The 14,547-nt window shown below is 49.8% G+C and overlaps 15 non-coding genes across 15 annotated transcripts; all 15 read left to right on the plus strand.

The window, feature by feature from the left end:
* The first annotated feature begins 334 nt into the window (after positions 1-334).
* Positions 335-406, plus strand: trnaq-cug (transfer RNA glutamine (anticodon CUG)). The gene has a single exon. It is a non-coding gene; the product is annotated as a tRNA-Gln (tRNA).
* A 262-nt stretch (positions 407-668) lies between these two features.
* Positions 669-740, plus strand: trnaq-uug (transfer RNA glutamine (anticodon UUG)). Its single transcript has one exon. It is a non-coding gene; the product is annotated as a tRNA-Gln (tRNA).
* Positions 741-1,938: 1,198 nt separating this feature from the next.
* On the plus strand, positions 1,939-2,010 carry trnaq-cug (transfer RNA glutamine (anticodon CUG)). The gene has a single exon. It is a non-coding gene; the product is annotated as a tRNA-Gln (tRNA).
* A 262-nt stretch (positions 2,011-2,272) lies between these two features.
* Positions 2,273-2,344, plus strand: trnaq-uug (transfer RNA glutamine (anticodon UUG)). Its single transcript has one exon. It is a non-coding gene; the product is annotated as a tRNA-Gln (tRNA).
* A 1,198-nt stretch (positions 2,345-3,542) lies between these two features.
* Positions 3,543-3,614, plus strand: trnaq-cug (transfer RNA glutamine (anticodon CUG)). Its single transcript has one exon. It is a non-coding gene; the product is annotated as a tRNA-Gln (tRNA).
* Positions 3,615-3,876: 262 nt separating this feature from the next.
* trnaq-uug (transfer RNA glutamine (anticodon UUG)) lies at positions 3,877-3,948 on the plus strand. The gene has a single exon. It is a non-coding gene; the product is annotated as a tRNA-Gln (tRNA).
* A 1,198-nt stretch (positions 3,949-5,146) lies between these two features.
* Positions 5,147-5,218, plus strand: trnaq-cug (transfer RNA glutamine (anticodon CUG)). The gene has a single exon. It is a non-coding gene; the product is annotated as a tRNA-Gln (tRNA).
* Positions 5,219-5,480: 262 nt separating this feature from the next.
* trnaq-uug (transfer RNA glutamine (anticodon UUG)) lies at positions 5,481-5,552 on the plus strand. The gene has a single exon. It is a non-coding gene; the product is annotated as a tRNA-Gln (tRNA).
* Positions 5,553-6,750: 1,198 nt separating this feature from the next.
* On the plus strand, positions 6,751-6,822 carry trnaq-cug (transfer RNA glutamine (anticodon CUG)). The gene has a single exon. It is a non-coding gene; the product is annotated as a tRNA-Gln (tRNA).
* Positions 6,823-7,084: 262 nt separating this feature from the next.
* On the plus strand, positions 7,085-7,156 carry trnaq-uug (transfer RNA glutamine (anticodon UUG)). Its single transcript has one exon. It is a non-coding gene; the product is annotated as a tRNA-Gln (tRNA).
* Positions 7,157-8,354: 1,198 nt separating this feature from the next.
* On the plus strand, positions 8,355-8,426 carry trnaq-cug (transfer RNA glutamine (anticodon CUG)). Its single transcript has one exon. It is a non-coding gene; the product is annotated as a tRNA-Gln (tRNA).
* Positions 8,427-8,668: 242 nt separating this feature from the next.
* On the plus strand, positions 8,669-8,740 carry trnaq-uug (transfer RNA glutamine (anticodon UUG)). The gene has a single exon. It is a non-coding gene; the product is annotated as a tRNA-Gln (tRNA).
* A 1,340-nt stretch (positions 8,741-10,080) lies between these two features.
* trnaq-cug (transfer RNA glutamine (anticodon CUG)) lies at positions 10,081-10,152 on the plus strand. Its single transcript has one exon. It is a non-coding gene; the product is annotated as a tRNA-Gln (tRNA).
* A 1,297-nt stretch (positions 10,153-11,449) lies between these two features.
* On the plus strand, positions 11,450-11,521 carry trnaq-cug (transfer RNA glutamine (anticodon CUG)). Its single transcript has one exon. It is a non-coding gene; the product is annotated as a tRNA-Gln (tRNA).
* Positions 11,522-11,783: 262 nt separating this feature from the next.
* On the plus strand, positions 11,784-11,855 carry trnaq-uug (transfer RNA glutamine (anticodon UUG)). The gene has a single exon. It is a non-coding gene; the product is annotated as a tRNA-Gln (tRNA).
* The last annotated feature ends 2,692 nt before the right edge of the window (positions 11,856-14,547 follow it).

The following is a 14,547-nucleotide window of genomic DNA, read 5'->3' on the forward strand; positions in this document are numbered from 1 at the left end:
CCAGTGAGAGAGATTAGCGAGCAGTAGCCCGGCTCAGAGTTGTTCATGGCCAACAGCAACCCTGCTCCCGCTGAGAAACTAGGTTTCGTGGACAGGTTGGCATATCTGGCACGGCCCGAAAACTTCGGCAAAGTGGATTTCGGAGGCGAGGGCGACCGGCCTTACAGGGCAGCAGGCCGAGACAGCGTGGTTGCACTTGTGAAAGACCGAGTGCACGAGCTGCTGGATCAGCAGATCCACAGTTGCCATTGTGATCCTTGTCGTTGCTGTTCACCCGCTTGACGAATGAGGCAAACATCCTTGAGCAGTGATTCGGCAGCCCCTGCTATCTCAGGGTTCCATGGTGTAATGGTGAGCACTCTGGACTCTGAATCCAGCGATCCGAGTTCAAATCTCGGTGGAGCCTTCTTTCTGGCAGCGTGAGCGATTGTCTTCGACAAAACTGTGGGTTTCACAAATTCCCACACCCATGATGGAAGTGGGCTGGTTTTCACCTTGCCACAGTGTTTGCGATGCTCCTGCGACAAGCGCACGATCTGCTTTTGCTCTGCCCTGTACCACGCAAGTATTCCCTGCCAAGGACGCAGCATCAAGAGACCAGATTCTGAGAGCGTTGCTGCAAGTGTGAATGCAGGAAAGCTCAGGCTGCCTGAGGCCGCAGCACTGCTGGTTCCGTGGTGTAATGGCTAGCACTCTGGACTTTGAATCCAGCGATCGGAGTTCGAATCTCGGCGGAACCTCGACTTGCTTCGTCCCGGCCCTTGTTGAATTTGGGACGTGCGAGTGAAATCTGCTTACGGGCCAATTGTAAGAGCCGCCCTTTTAGCACCTTTGAGTCAGATCTCATCACATTTCTGCCAGAATGGGAGGCACAGGATGATGCCAATCCCGAGGTGGAGTCTTAAGCTCGTCACTGGGTGCCTGCTTTTGCTCTCTCCTGAACCACGGATGTGTTTTCTTCGAAGGACACAGCATTAAGAGACAAGCTGCAGTCAAGCGGTGTTGTTTTTGGAGCTCCTCTCTGTGTTCCACAGGCAGCTGGTGAAAAGGTGACAGGAATTGAAATGAGGCGCATGCTGGACAGGTGCTCTTTTCTTTCATTTGATTAAACAATTCACAGTTTGCCAAACAATTCACAGTAACAGCTGGACACAGAGAAACAGCAATTTTACCAGGGAGAGGAGCAGCAAAGCCAGGCCCCAAGCCCTACCATTCAACCAGTTTTCAGGGAAACCAGGAACCTCAAATCCCAGTTTCAATCACTACAAAACGGTAACAATGACATTTGTACATACAAGACAGTCCGACGACATAAAAAACACTGCATACAATACAGAGTCCCGGAAAGCCAGGGACACGTGCTCTTGAACACAATCCGTCTGAGATCTCACTTTGCTTAAAAGCATTGCTCATCGCAGCGCTGACACAGCGATGGCCGCCGGTAAGGGAGAGAAACAGCAGCGGTGCTGTTTGAAAAGGCAGCTGTACTGCAGATGTGCCACTTGTCCGACAGCTGTACTTAGCAGAAGGCTAACTGTGAGGTGAGAAAGCTGAAGCCAAAGTGAAATGCTGGCGAGGCGATTGTCCAGCAGCTTGAAAGTTTGCCAGTGAGAGAGATTAGCGAGCAGTAGCCCGGCTCAGAGTTGTTCATGGCCAACAGCAACCCTGCTCCCACTGAGAAACTAGGTTTCGTGGACAGGTTGGCATATCTGGCACGGCCCGAAAACTTCGGCAAAGTGGATTTCGGAGGCGAGGGCGACCGGCCTTACAGGGCAGCAGGCCGAGACAGCGTGGTTGCACTTGTGAAAGACCGAGTGCACGAGCTGCTGGATCAGCAGATCCACAGTTGCCATTGTGATCCTTGTCGTTGCTGTTCACCCGCTTGACGAATGAGGCAAGCATCCTTGAGCAGTGATTCGGCAGCCCCTGCTATCTCAGGGTTCCATGGTGTAATGGTGAGCACTCTGGACTCTGAATCCAGCGATCCGAGTTCAAATCTCGGTGGAGCCTTCTTTCTGGCAGCGTGAGCGATTGTCTTCGACAAAACTGTGGGTTTCACAAATTCCCACACCCATGATGGAAGTGGGCTGGTTTTCACCTTGCCACAGTGTTTGCGATGCTCCTGCGACAAGCGCACGATCTGCTTTTGCTCTGCCCTGTACCACGCAAGTATTCCCTGCCAAGGACGCAGCATCAAGAGACCAGATTCTGAGAGCGTTGCTGCAAGTGTGAATGCAGGAAAGCTCAGGCTGCCTGAGGCCGCAGCACTGCTGGTTCCGTGGTGTAATGGCTAGCACTCTGGACTTTGAATCCAGCGATCCGAGTTCGAATCTCGGCGGAACCTCGACTTGCTTCGTCCCGGCCCTTGTTGAATTTGGGATGTGCGAGTGAAATCTGCCTACGGGCCAATTGTAAGAGCTGCCCTTTTAGCACCTTTGAGTCAGATCTCATCACATTTCTGCCAGAATGGGAGGCACAGGATGATGCCAATCCCGAGGTGGAGTCTTAAGCTCGTCACTGGGTGCCTGCTTTTGCTCTCTCCTGAACCACGGATGTGTTTTCTTCGAAGGACACAGCATTAAGAGACAAGCTGCAGTCAAGCGGTGTTGTTTTTGGAGCTCCTCTCTGTGTTCCACAGGCAGCTGGTGAAAAGGTGACAGGAATTGAAATGAGGCGCATGCTGGACAGGTGCTCTTTTCTTTCATTTGATTAAACAATTCACAGTTTGCCAAACAATTCACAGTAACAGCTGGACACAGAGAAACAGCAATTTTACCAGGGAGAGGAGCAGCAAAGCCAGGCCCCAAGCCCTACCATTCAACCAGTTTTCAGGGAAACCAGGAACCTCAAATCCCAGTTTCAATCACTACAAAACGGTAACAATGACATTTGTACATACAAGACAGTCCGACGACATAAAAAACACTGCATACAATACAGAGTCCCGGAAAGCCAGGGACACGTGCTCTTGAACACAATCCGTCTGAGATCTCACTTTGCTTAAAAGCATTGCTCATCGCAGCGCTGACACAGCGATGGCCGCCGGTAAGGGAGAGAAACAGCAGCGGTGCTGTTTGAAAAGGCAGCTGTACTGCAGATGTGCCACTTGTCCTACAGCTGTACGTAGCAGAAGGCTAACTGTGAGGTGAGAAAGCTGAAGCCAAAGTGAAATGCTGGCGAGGCGATTGTCCAGCAGCTTGAAAGTTTGCCAGTGAGAGAGATTAGCGAGCAGTAGCCCGGCTCAGAGTTGTTCATGGCCAACAGCAACCCTGCTCCCGCTGAGAAACTAGGTTTCGTGGACAGGTTGGCATATCTGGCACGGCCCGAAAACTTCGGCAAAGTGGATTTCGGAGGCGAGGGCGACCGGCCTTACAGGGCAGCAGGCCGAGACAGCGTGGTTGCACTTGTGAAAGACCGAGTGCACGAGCTGCTGGATCAGCAGATCCACAGTTGCCATTGTGATCCTTGTCGTTGCTGTTCACCCGCTTGACGAATGAGGCAAACATCCTTGAGCAGTGATTCGGCAGCCCCTGCTATCTCAGGGTTCCATGGTGTAATGGTGAGCACTCTGGACTCTGAATCCAGCGATCCGAGTTCAAATCTCGGTGGAGCCTTCTTTCTGGCAGCGTGAGCGATTGTCTTCGACAAAACTGTGGGTTTCACAAATTCCCACACCCATGATGGAAGTGGGCTGGTTTTCACCTTGCCACAGTGTTTGCGATGCTCCTGCGACAAGCGCACGATCTGCTTTTGCTCTGCCCTGTACCACGCAAGTATTCCCTGCCAAGGACGCAGCATCAAGAGACCAGATTCTGAGAGCGTTGCTGCAAGTGTGAATGCAGGAAAGCTCAGGCTGCCTGAGGCCGCAGCACTGCTGGTTCCGTGGTGTAATGGCTAGCACTCTGGACTTTGAATCCAGCGATCCGAGTTCGAATCTCGGCGGAACCTCGACTTGCTTCGTCCCGGCCCTTGTTGAATTTGGGACGTGTGAGTGAAATCTGCCTACGGGCCAATTGTAAGAGCTGCCCTTTTAGCACCTTTGAGTCAGATCTCATCACATTTCTGCCAGAATGGGAGGCACAGGATGATGCCAATCCCGAGGTGGAGTCTTAAGCTCGTCACTGGGTGCCTGCTTTTGCTCTCTCCTGAACCACGGATGTGTTTTCTTCGAAGGACACAGCATTAAGAGACAAGCTGCAGTCAAGCGGTGTTGTTTTTGGAGCTCCTCTCTGTGTTCCACAGGCAGCTGGTGAAAAGGTGACAGGAATTGAAATGAGGCGCATGCTGGACAGGTGCTCTTTTCTTTCATTTGATTAAACAATTCACAGTTTGCCAAACAATTCACAGTAACAGCTGGACACAGAGAAACAGCAATTTTACCAGGGAGAGGAGCAGCAAAGCCAGGCCCCAAGCCCTACCATTCAACCAGTTTTCAGGGAAACCAGGAACCTCAAATCCCAGTTTCAATCACTACAAAACGGTAACAATGACATTTGTACATACAAGACAGTCCGACGACATAAAAAACACTGCATACAATACAGAGTCCCGGAAAGCCAGGGACACGTGCTCTTGAACACAATCCGTCTGAGATCTCACTTTGCTTAAAAGCATTGCTCATCGCAGCGCTGACACAGCGATGGCCGCAGGTAAGGGAGAGAAACAGCAGCGGTGCTGTTTGAAAAGGCAGCTGTACTGCAGATGTGCCACTTGTCCTACAGCTGTACTTAGCAGAAGGCTAACTGTGAGGTGAGAAAGCTGAAGCCAAAGTGAAATGCTGGCGAGGCGATTGTCCAGCAGCTTGAAAGTTTGCCAGTGAGAGAGATTAGCGAGCAGTAGCCCGGCTCAGAGTTGTTCATGGCCAACAGCAACCCTGCTCCCGCTGAGAAACTAGGTTTCGTGGACAGGTTGGCATATCTGGCACGGCCCGAAAACTTCGTCAAAGTGGATTTCGGAGGCGAGGGCGACCGGCCTTACAGGGCAGCAGGCCGAGACAGCGTGGTTGCACTTGTGAAAGACCGAGTGCACGAGCTGCTGGATCAGCAGATCCACAGTTGCCATTGTGATCCTTGTCGTTGCTGTTCACCCGCTTGACGAATGAGGCAAACATCCTTGAGCAGTGATTCAGCAGCCCCTGCTATCTCAGGGTTCCATGGTGTAATGGTGAGCACTCTGGACTCTGAATCCAGCGATCCGAGTTCAAATCTCGGTGGAGCCTTCTTTCTGGCAGCGTGAGCGATTGTCTTCGACAAAACTGTGGGTTTCACAAATTCCCACACCCATGATGGAAGTGGGCTGGTTTTCACCTTGCCACAGTGTTTGCGATGCTCCTGCGTCAAGCGCACGCGCTGCTTTTGCTCTGCCCTGTACCACGCAAGTATTCCCTGCCAAGGACGCAGCATCAAGAGACCAGATTCTGAGAGCGTTGCTGCAAGTGTGAATGCAGGAAAGCTCAGGCTGCCTGAGGCCGCAGCACTGCTGGTTCCGTGGTGTAATGGCTAGCACTCTGGACTTTGAATCCAGCAATCCGAGTTCGAATCTCGGCGGAACCTCGACTTGCTTCGTCCCGGCCCTTGTTGAATTTGGGACGTGCGAGTGAAATCTGCCTACGGGCCAATTGTAAGAGCTGCCCTTTTAGCACCTTTGAGTCAGATCTCATCACATTTCTGCCAGAATGGGAGGCACAGGATGATGCCAATCCCGAGGTGGAGTCTTAAGCTCGTCACTGGGTGCCTGCTTTTGCTCTCTCCTGAACCACGGATGTGTTTTCTTCGAAGGACACAGCATTAAGAGACAAGCTGCAGTCAAGCGGTGTTGTTTTTGGAGCTCCTCTCTGTGTTCCACAGGCAGCTGGTGAAAAGGTGACAGGAATTGAAATGAGGCGCATGCTGGACAGGTGCTCTTTTCTTTAATTTGATTAAACAATTCACAGTTTGCCAAACAATTCACAGTAACAGCTGGACACAGAGAAACAGCAATTTTACCAGGGAGAGGAGCAGCAAAGCCAGGCCCCAAGCCCTACCATTCAACCAGTTTTCAGGGAAACCAGGAACCTCAAATCCCAGTTTCAATCACTACAAAACGGTAACAATGACGTTTGTACATACAAGACAGTCCGACGACATAAAAAACACTGCATACAATACAGACTCCCGGAAAGCCAGGGACACGTGCTCTTGAACACAATCCGTCTGAGATCTCACTTTGCTTAAAAGCATTGCTCATCGCAGCGCTGACACAGCGATGGCCGCCGGTAAGGGAGAGAAACAGCAGCGGTGCTGTTTGAAAAGGCAGCTGTACTGCAGATGTGCGACTTGTCCTACAGCTGTACTTAGCAGAAGGCTAACTGTGAGGTGAGAAAGCTGAAGCCAAAGTGAAATGCTGGCGAGGCGATTGTCCAGCAGCTTGAAAGTTTGCCAGTGAGAGAGATTAGCGAGCAGTAGCCCGGCTCAGAGTTGTTCATGGCCAACAGCAACCCTGCTCCCGCTGAGAAACTAGGTTTCATGGACAGGTTGGCATATCTGGCACGGCCCGAAAACTTCGGCAAAGTGGATTTCGGAGGCGAGGGCGACCGGCCTTACAGGGCAGCAGGCCGAGACAGCGTGGTTGCACTTGTGAAAGACCGAGTGCACGAGCTGCTGGATCAGCAGATCCACAGTTGCCATTGTGATCCTTGTCGTTGCTGTTCACCCGCTTGACGAATGAGGCAAACATCCTTGAGCAGTGATTCGGCAGCCCCTGCTATCTCAAGGTTCCATGGTGTAATGGTGAGCACTCTGGACTCTGAATCCAGCGATCCCAGTTCAAATCTCGGTGGAGCCTTCTTTCTGGCAGCGTGAGCGATTGTCTTCGACAAAACTGTTGGTTTCACAAATTCCCACACCCATGATGGAAGTGGGCTGGTTTTCACCTTGCCACAGTGTTTGCGATGCTCCTGCGTCAAGCGCACGAGCTGCTTTTGCTCTGCCCTGTACCACGCAAGTATTCCCTGCCAAGGACGCAGCATCAAGAGACCAGATTCTGAGAGCGTTGCTGCAAGTGTGAATGCAGGAAAGCTCAGGCTGCCCGAGGCCGCAGCACTGCTGGTTCCGTGGTGTAATGGCTAGCACTCTGGACTTTGAATCCAGCGATCCGAGTTCGAATCTCGGCGTAACCTCGACTTGCTTTGTCCCGGCCCTTGTTTAATTTGGGACGTGCGAGTGAAATCTGCCTACGGGCCAATTGTAAAAGCCGCCCTTTTAGCACCTTTGAGTCAGATCTCATCACATTTCTGCCAGAATGGGAGGCACAGGATGATGCCAATCCCGAGGTGGAGTCTTAAGCTCGTCACTGGGTGCCTGCTTTTGCTCTCTCCTGAACCACGGATGTGTTTTCTTCGAAGGACACAGCATTAAGAGACAAGCTGCAGTCAAGCGGTGTTGTTTTTGGAGCTCCTCTCTGTGTTCCACAGGCAGCTGGTGAAAAGGTGACAGGAATTGAAATGAGGCGCATGCTGGACAGGTGCTCTTTTCTTTAATTTGATTAAACAATTCACAGTTTGCCAAACAATTCACAGTAACAGCTGGACACAGAGAAACAGCAATTTTACCAGGGAGAGGAGCAGCAAAGCCAGGCCCCAAGCCCTACCATTCAACCAGTTTTCAGGGAAACCAGGAACCTCAAATCCCAGTTTCAATCACTACAAAACGGTAACAATGACGTTTGTACATACAAGACAGTCCGACGACATAAAAAACACTGCATACAATACAGACTCCCGGAAAGCCAGGGACACGTGCTCTTGAACACAATCCGTCTGAGATCTCACTTTGCTTAAAAGCATTGCTCATCGCAGCGCTGACACAGCGATGGCCGCCGGTAAGGGAGAGAAACAGCAGCGGTGCTGTTTGAAAAGGCAGCTGTACTGCAGATGTGCGACTTGTCCTACAGCTGTACTTAGCAGAAGGCTAACTGTGAGGTGAGAAAGCTGAAGCCAAAGTGAAATGCTGGCGAGGCGATTGTCCAGCAGCTTGAAAGTTTGCCAGTGAGAGAGATTAGCGAGCAGTAGCCCGGCTCAGAGTTGTTCATGGCCAACAGCAACCCTGCTCCCGCTGAGAAACTAGGTTTCGTGGACAGGTTGGCATATCTGGCACGGCCCGAAAACTTCGGCAAAGTGGATTTCGGAGGCGAGGGCGACCGGCCTTACAGGGCAGCAGGCCGAGACAGCGTGGTTGCACTTGTGAAAGACCGAGTGCACGAGCTGCTGGATCAGCAGATCCACAGTTGCCATTGTGATCCTTGTCGTTGCTGTTCACCCGCTTGACGAATGAGGCAAACATCCTTGAGCAGTGATTCGGCAGCCCCTGCTATCTCAAGGTTCCATGGTGTAATGGTGAGCACTCTGGACTCTGAATCCAGCGATCCGAGTTCAAATCTCGGTGGAGCCTTCTTTCTGGCAGCGTGAGCGATTGTCTTCGACAAAACTGTTGGTTACACAAATTCCCACACCCATGATGGAAGTGGGCTGGTTTTCACCTTGCCACAGTGTTTGCGATGCTCCTGCGTCAAGCGCACGAGCTGCTTTCGCTCTGCCCTGTACCACGCAAGTATTCCCTGCCAAGGACGCAGCATCAAGAGACCAGATTCTGAGAGCGTTGCTGCAAGTGTGAACTAACGCCACAGCACTGCTGGTTCCGTGGTGTAATGGCTAGCACTCTGGACTTTGAGTCCAGCGATCCGAGTTCGAATCTCGGTGGAACCTCGACTTGCTTTCTCCCAGCACTTGTTTAATTTGGGACGTGCGAGTGAAATCTGCCTACGGGCCAATTGTAAGAGCATCCCTTTTAGCACCTTTGAGTCAGATCTCATCACATTTCTGCCAGAATGGGAGGCACAGGATGATGCCAATCCCGAGGTGGAGTTTTAAGCTCGTCACTGGGTGCCTGCTTTTGCTCTCTCCTGAACCACGGATGTGTTTTCTTCGAAGGACACAGCATTAAGAGACAAGCTGCAGTCAAGCGGTGTTGTTTTTGGAGCTCCTCTCTGTGTTCCACAGGCAGCTGGTGAAAAGGTGACAGGAATTGAAATGAGGCGCATGCTGGACAGGTGCTCTTTTCTTTCATTTGATTAAACAATTCACAGTTTGCCAAACAATTCACAGTAACAGCTGGACACAGAGAAACAGCAATTTTACCAGGGAGAGGAGCAGCAAAGCCAGGCCCCAAGCCCTACCATTCCTGAAGAAGGGCCTGTGCCCGAAACATCGAATCTCCTGTTCCCTGGATGCTGCCTGACCTGCTGTGCTGTTCCAGCAATAAAGTTTCAACTTTGATCTCCAGCATCTGCAGACCTCACTTTCTCCCCCAAGCCCTACCATTCAACCAGTTTTCAGGGAAACCAGGAACCTCAAATCCCAGTTTCAATCACTACAAAACAGTAACAATGACATTTGTACATACAAGACAGTCCGACGACATAAAAAACACTGCATACAATACAGACTCCCGGAAAGCCAGGGACACGTGCTCTTGAACACAATCCGTCTGAGATCTCACTTTGCTTAAAAGCATTGCTCATCGCAGCGCTGACACAGCGATGGCCGCCGGTAAGGGAGAGAAACAGCAGCGGTGCTGTTTGAAAAGGCAGCTGTACTGCAGATGTGCAACTTGTCCTACAGCTGTACTTAGCAGAAGGCTAACTGTGAGGTGAGAAAGCTGAAGCCAAAGTGAAATGCTGGCGAGGCGATTGTCCAGCAGCTTGAAAGTTTGCCAGTGAGAGAGATTAGCGAGCAGTAGCCCGGCTCAGAGTTGTTCATGGCCAACAGCAACCCTGCTCCCGCTGAGAAACTAGGTTTCGTGGACAGGTTGGCATATCTGGCATGGCCCGAAAACTTCGGCAAAGTGGATTTCAGAGGCGAGGGCGACCGGCCTTACAGGGCAGCAGGCCGAGACAGCGTGGTTGCACTTGTGAAAGACCGAGTGCACGAGCTGCTGGATCAGCAGATCCACAGTTGCCATTGTGATCCTTGTCGTTGCTGTTCACCCGCTTGACGAATGAGGCAAACATCCTTGAGCAGTGATTCGGCAGCCCCTGCTATCTCAGGGTTCCATGGTGTAATGGTGAGCACTCTGGACTCTGAATCCAGCGATCCGAGTTCAAATCTCGGTGGAGCCTTCTTTCTGGCAGCGTGAGCGATTGTCTTCGACAAAACTGTTGGTTTCACAAATTCCCACACCCATGATGGAAGTGGGCTGGTTTTCACCTTGCCACAGTGTTTGCGATGCTCCAGCGTCAAGCGCATGAGCTGCTTTTGCTCTGCCCTGTACCACGCAAGTATTCCCTGCCAAGGACGCAGCATCAAGAGACCAGATTCTGAGAGCGTTGCTGCAAGTGTGAATGCCGGAAAGCTCAGGCTGCCTAACGCCACAGCACTGCTGGTTCCGTGGTGTAATGGCTAGCACTCTAGACTTTGAGTCCAGCGATCCGAGTTCGAATCTCGGTGGAACCTCGACTTGCTTTCTCCCAGCACTTGTTTAATTTGGGACGTGCGAGTGAAATCTGCCTACGGGCCAATTGTAAGAGCCGCCCTTTTAGCACCTTTGAGTCAGATCTCATCACATTTCTGCCAGAATGGGAGGCACAGGATGATGCCAATCCCGAGGTGGAGTCTTAAGCTCGTCACTGGGTGCCTGCTTTTGCTCTCTCCTGAACCACGGATGTGTTTTCTTCAAAGGACACAGCATTAAGAGACAAGCTGCAGTCAAGCGGTGTTGTTTTTGGAGCTCCTCTCTGTGTTCCACAGGCAGCTGGTGAAAAGGTGACAGGAATTGAAATGAGGCGCATGCTGGACAGGTGCTCTTTTCTTTCATTTGATTAAACAATTCACAGTTTGCCAAACAATTCACAGTAACAGCTGGACACAGAGAAACAGCAATTTTACCAGGGAGAGGAGCAGCAAAGCCAGGCCCCAAGCCCTACCATTCAACCAGTTTTCAGGGAAACCAGGAACCTCAAATCCCAGTTTCAATCACTACAAAACGGTAACAATGACATTTGTACGTACAAGACAGTCCGACGACATAAAAAACACTGCATACAATACAGACTCCCGGTAAGCCAGGGACACGTGCTCTTGAACACAATCCGTCTGAGATCTCACTTTGCCTAAAAGCATTGCTCATCGCAGCGCTGACACAGCGATGGCCGCCGGTAAGGGAGAGAAACAGCAGCGGTGCTGTTTGAAAAGGCAGCTGTACTGCAGATGTGCGACTTGTCCTACAGCTGTACTTAGCAGAAGGCTAACTGTGAGGTGAGAAAGCTGAAGCCAAAGTGAAATGCTGGAGAGGCGATTGTCCAGCAGCTTGAAAGTTTGCCAGTGAGAGAGATTAGCGAGCAGTAGCCCGGCTCAGAGTTGTTCATGGCCAACAGCAGCCCTGCTTGAGCAGTGATTCGGCAGCCCCTGCTATCTCAGGGTTCCATGATGTAATGGTGAGCACTCTGGACTCTGAATCCAGCGATCCGAGTTCAAATCTCGGTGGAGCCTTCTTTCTGGCAGCGTGAGCGATTGTCTTCGACAAAACTGTTGGTTTCACAAATTCCCACACCCATGATGGAAGTGGGCTGGTTTTCACCTTGCCACAGTGTTTGCGATGCTCCTGCGTCAAGCGCATGAGCTGCTTTTGCTCTGCCCTGTACCACGCAAGTATTCCCTGCCAAGGACGCAGCATCAATAGACCAGATTCTGAGAGCGTTGCTGCAAGTGTGAATGCCGGAAAGCTCAGGCTGCCTAATGCCACAGCACTGCTGGTTCCGTGGTGTAATGGCTAGCACTCTGGACTTTGAATCCAGCGATCCGAGTTCGAATCTCGGCGGAACCTCGACTTGCTTTGTCCCAGCACTTGTTTAATTTGGGACATGCGAGTGAAATCTGCCTACGGGCCAATTGTAAGAGCATCCCTTTTCGCACAGTTGAGTCAGATCTCATCACATTTCTGCCAGAATGGGAGGCACAGGATGATGCCAATCCCGAGGTGGAGTCTTAAGCTCGTCACTGGGTGCCTGCTTTTGCTCTCTCCTGAACCACGGATGTGTTTTCTTCGAAGGACACAGCATTAAGAGACAAGCTGCATTCAAGCGGTGTTGTTTTTGGAGCTCCTCTCTGTGTTCCACAGACAGCTGGAGAAAAGGTGACAGGAATTGAAATGAGGCGCATGCTGGACAGGTGCTCTTTTCTTTAATTTGATTAAACAATTCACAGTTTGCCAAACAATTCACAGTAACAGCTGGACACAGAGAAACAGCAATTTTACCAGGGAGAGGAGCAGCAAAGCCAGGCCCCAAGCCCTACCATTCAACCAGTTTTCAGGGAAACCAGGAACCTCAAATCCCAGTTTCAATCACTACAAAACGGTAACAATGACATTTGTACATACAAGACAGTCCGACGACATAAAAAACACTGCATACAATACAGACTCCCGGAAAGCCAGGGACACGTGCTCTTGAACACAATCCGTCTGAGATCTCACTTTGCCTAAAAGCATTGCTCATCGCAGCGCTGGCCGCCGGTAAGGGAGAGAAACAGCAGCGGTGCTGTTTGAAAAGGCAGCTGTACTGCAGATGTGCGACTTGTCCTACAGCTGTACTTAGCAGAAGGCTAACTGTGAGGTGAGAAAGCTGAAGCCAAAGTGAAATGCTGGAGAGGCGATTGTCCAGCAGCTTGAAAGTTTGCCAGTGAGAGAGATTAGCGAGCAGTAGCCCGGCTCAGAGTTGTTCATGGCCAACAGCAACTCTGCTCCCGCTGAGAAACTAGGTTTCGTGTACAGTTTGGCATATCTGGCACGGCCCGAGCTCGTTTCGAAAACTTCGGCAAAGTGGATTTCGGAGGCGAGGGCGACCGGCCTTACAGGGCAGCAGGCCGAGACAGCGTGGTTGCACTTGTGAAAGACCGAGTGCACGAGCTGCTGGATCAGCAGATCCACAGTTGCCATTGTGATCCTTGTCGTTGCTGTTTACATGCTTGACGAAGGAGGCAAACATCCTTGAGCAGTTATTCTGTGCTGCCATCAAACGGTGTTGTTTTTGGAGCTCCTGTGAGTGTTCCACAGACAGCTGGCAAATAGGTGACAGGAATTGGAATGAGACACATGGTTGGACAGGTGCTCTTAAACACAATCCGTCTGAGATCTCACTTTTCTTAAAAGCATTGCTTGCTTCAGCGCTGACACAGTGATGGCCACTTATAGGAAAGGTAGAAGAAGGAATGAAGTCCGAGGAAGGGAAGCTTGGATGTCTGGCTGATTTTGAATTGTTTAATTTATTTTAAACCTTAATCCAGGGTTTTATCGGTCTAGAATTGTGGAAGGGGATGGTAAAAAATAGCTTAGATTAAGGAATTGTAAATAGATATTATTTAATTATTTACTGTTAATCGTTAATTAATAAGGTTGTAAATTTTTTTCTTTAAATCATTCTTGACCCCTCAATTTTTCACAAATTACTACACAGGATAATTTTTTTCTGTGTTGCTGGTTGAAATTAAGCAGGTGGGTTTTCCCCTTGTTGTAACAGCTTGGGGGCTCATCTGGGATTTGCATTGGTTTCGACCTATGTGAATAGATTTTGGGATACGAAAAATCTCACCAGATTTAAAAGGTTAGTATCCTAGATCTTTAAATAAAATGTAGGTGAGGCAATTTGTTTAATTTCAGTAAGTTGTGGTTGATTAAATTGGAAGTGAGAGAAATAGTTCTTCAATTTGCTAAAGAGGTTCTAGGATTTGAAGGTAATTCTCAAATTTGCCAAGAAAGTTTCGAAGAAAAAAGGCCATATGTTTAGAATTAGCAAATAAGTTAAGATTTTGGTGGGAATTACTCAAACACTTCGGTGTGTCAGAAAAACAGAGAAGTTCAGTAAGAGGTAGAAAAACTCAAATTCTAATTGAGGAAAATGGAATTAGAAGATAAACAAAGAGAGAGAGACAGAAAGAGAAAGTGAGAGAGAAGGTTCTTGGCTGAGCAAAGAGAGAGAAGAAAGGGAGAGAGAAAGAGACGGAAGAGAGAGGGAGGAAAAAGAAAGAGAGAATGTTCTTAGCTGAGCAAAAAGAGAGAGAGAATTTGAACTTGAGAAATTGCGACTTAGTCAGCAACGTCAAGGTAACAGGATGAAGATTAAAAGAGAAGGAAGTGATACATACAAATATGTCAAAACTCTGCCACATTTTTGATGAGAAATATGTTGAAGCCTTCTTTGTTTCATTTGAAAAATTGGCTGGGCAGTTGGAGTGGTTTGAGGATTTATGGGCAATGCTAGTTCAGACTAAACTGGCAGGCAGAGGTAGTGAGGTATTTGCCACACTGCCCAGATGAGGGGTCAAGAGATTATGAAGAGGTTAAACAGGCTATTTTAAGTGCTTATGAATTGGTACCAGAAGCACAAAGAAGGAACCAAGTCAAATTTATGTTGAGTTCAAAAGAATTAAACATAGTCATTTTGATCGATGGGTGCATGCTTTGAAAATAGATAAGACTGTTGAAGCTCTATGAGAGATTATTCTGCTGGAGGATTTTA

The sequence above is a fragment of the Chiloscyllium plagiosum genome, unplaced genomic scaffold (assembly GCF_037043375.1).
Source record: "Chiloscyllium plagiosum isolate Xiang-an unplaced genomic scaffold, Cpla_swu_hap1 HiC_scaffold_44, whole genome shotgun sequence".
Taxonomy (NCBI): Eukaryota; Metazoa; Chordata; class Chondrichthyes; order Orectolobiformes; family Hemiscylliidae; genus Chiloscyllium; species Chiloscyllium plagiosum.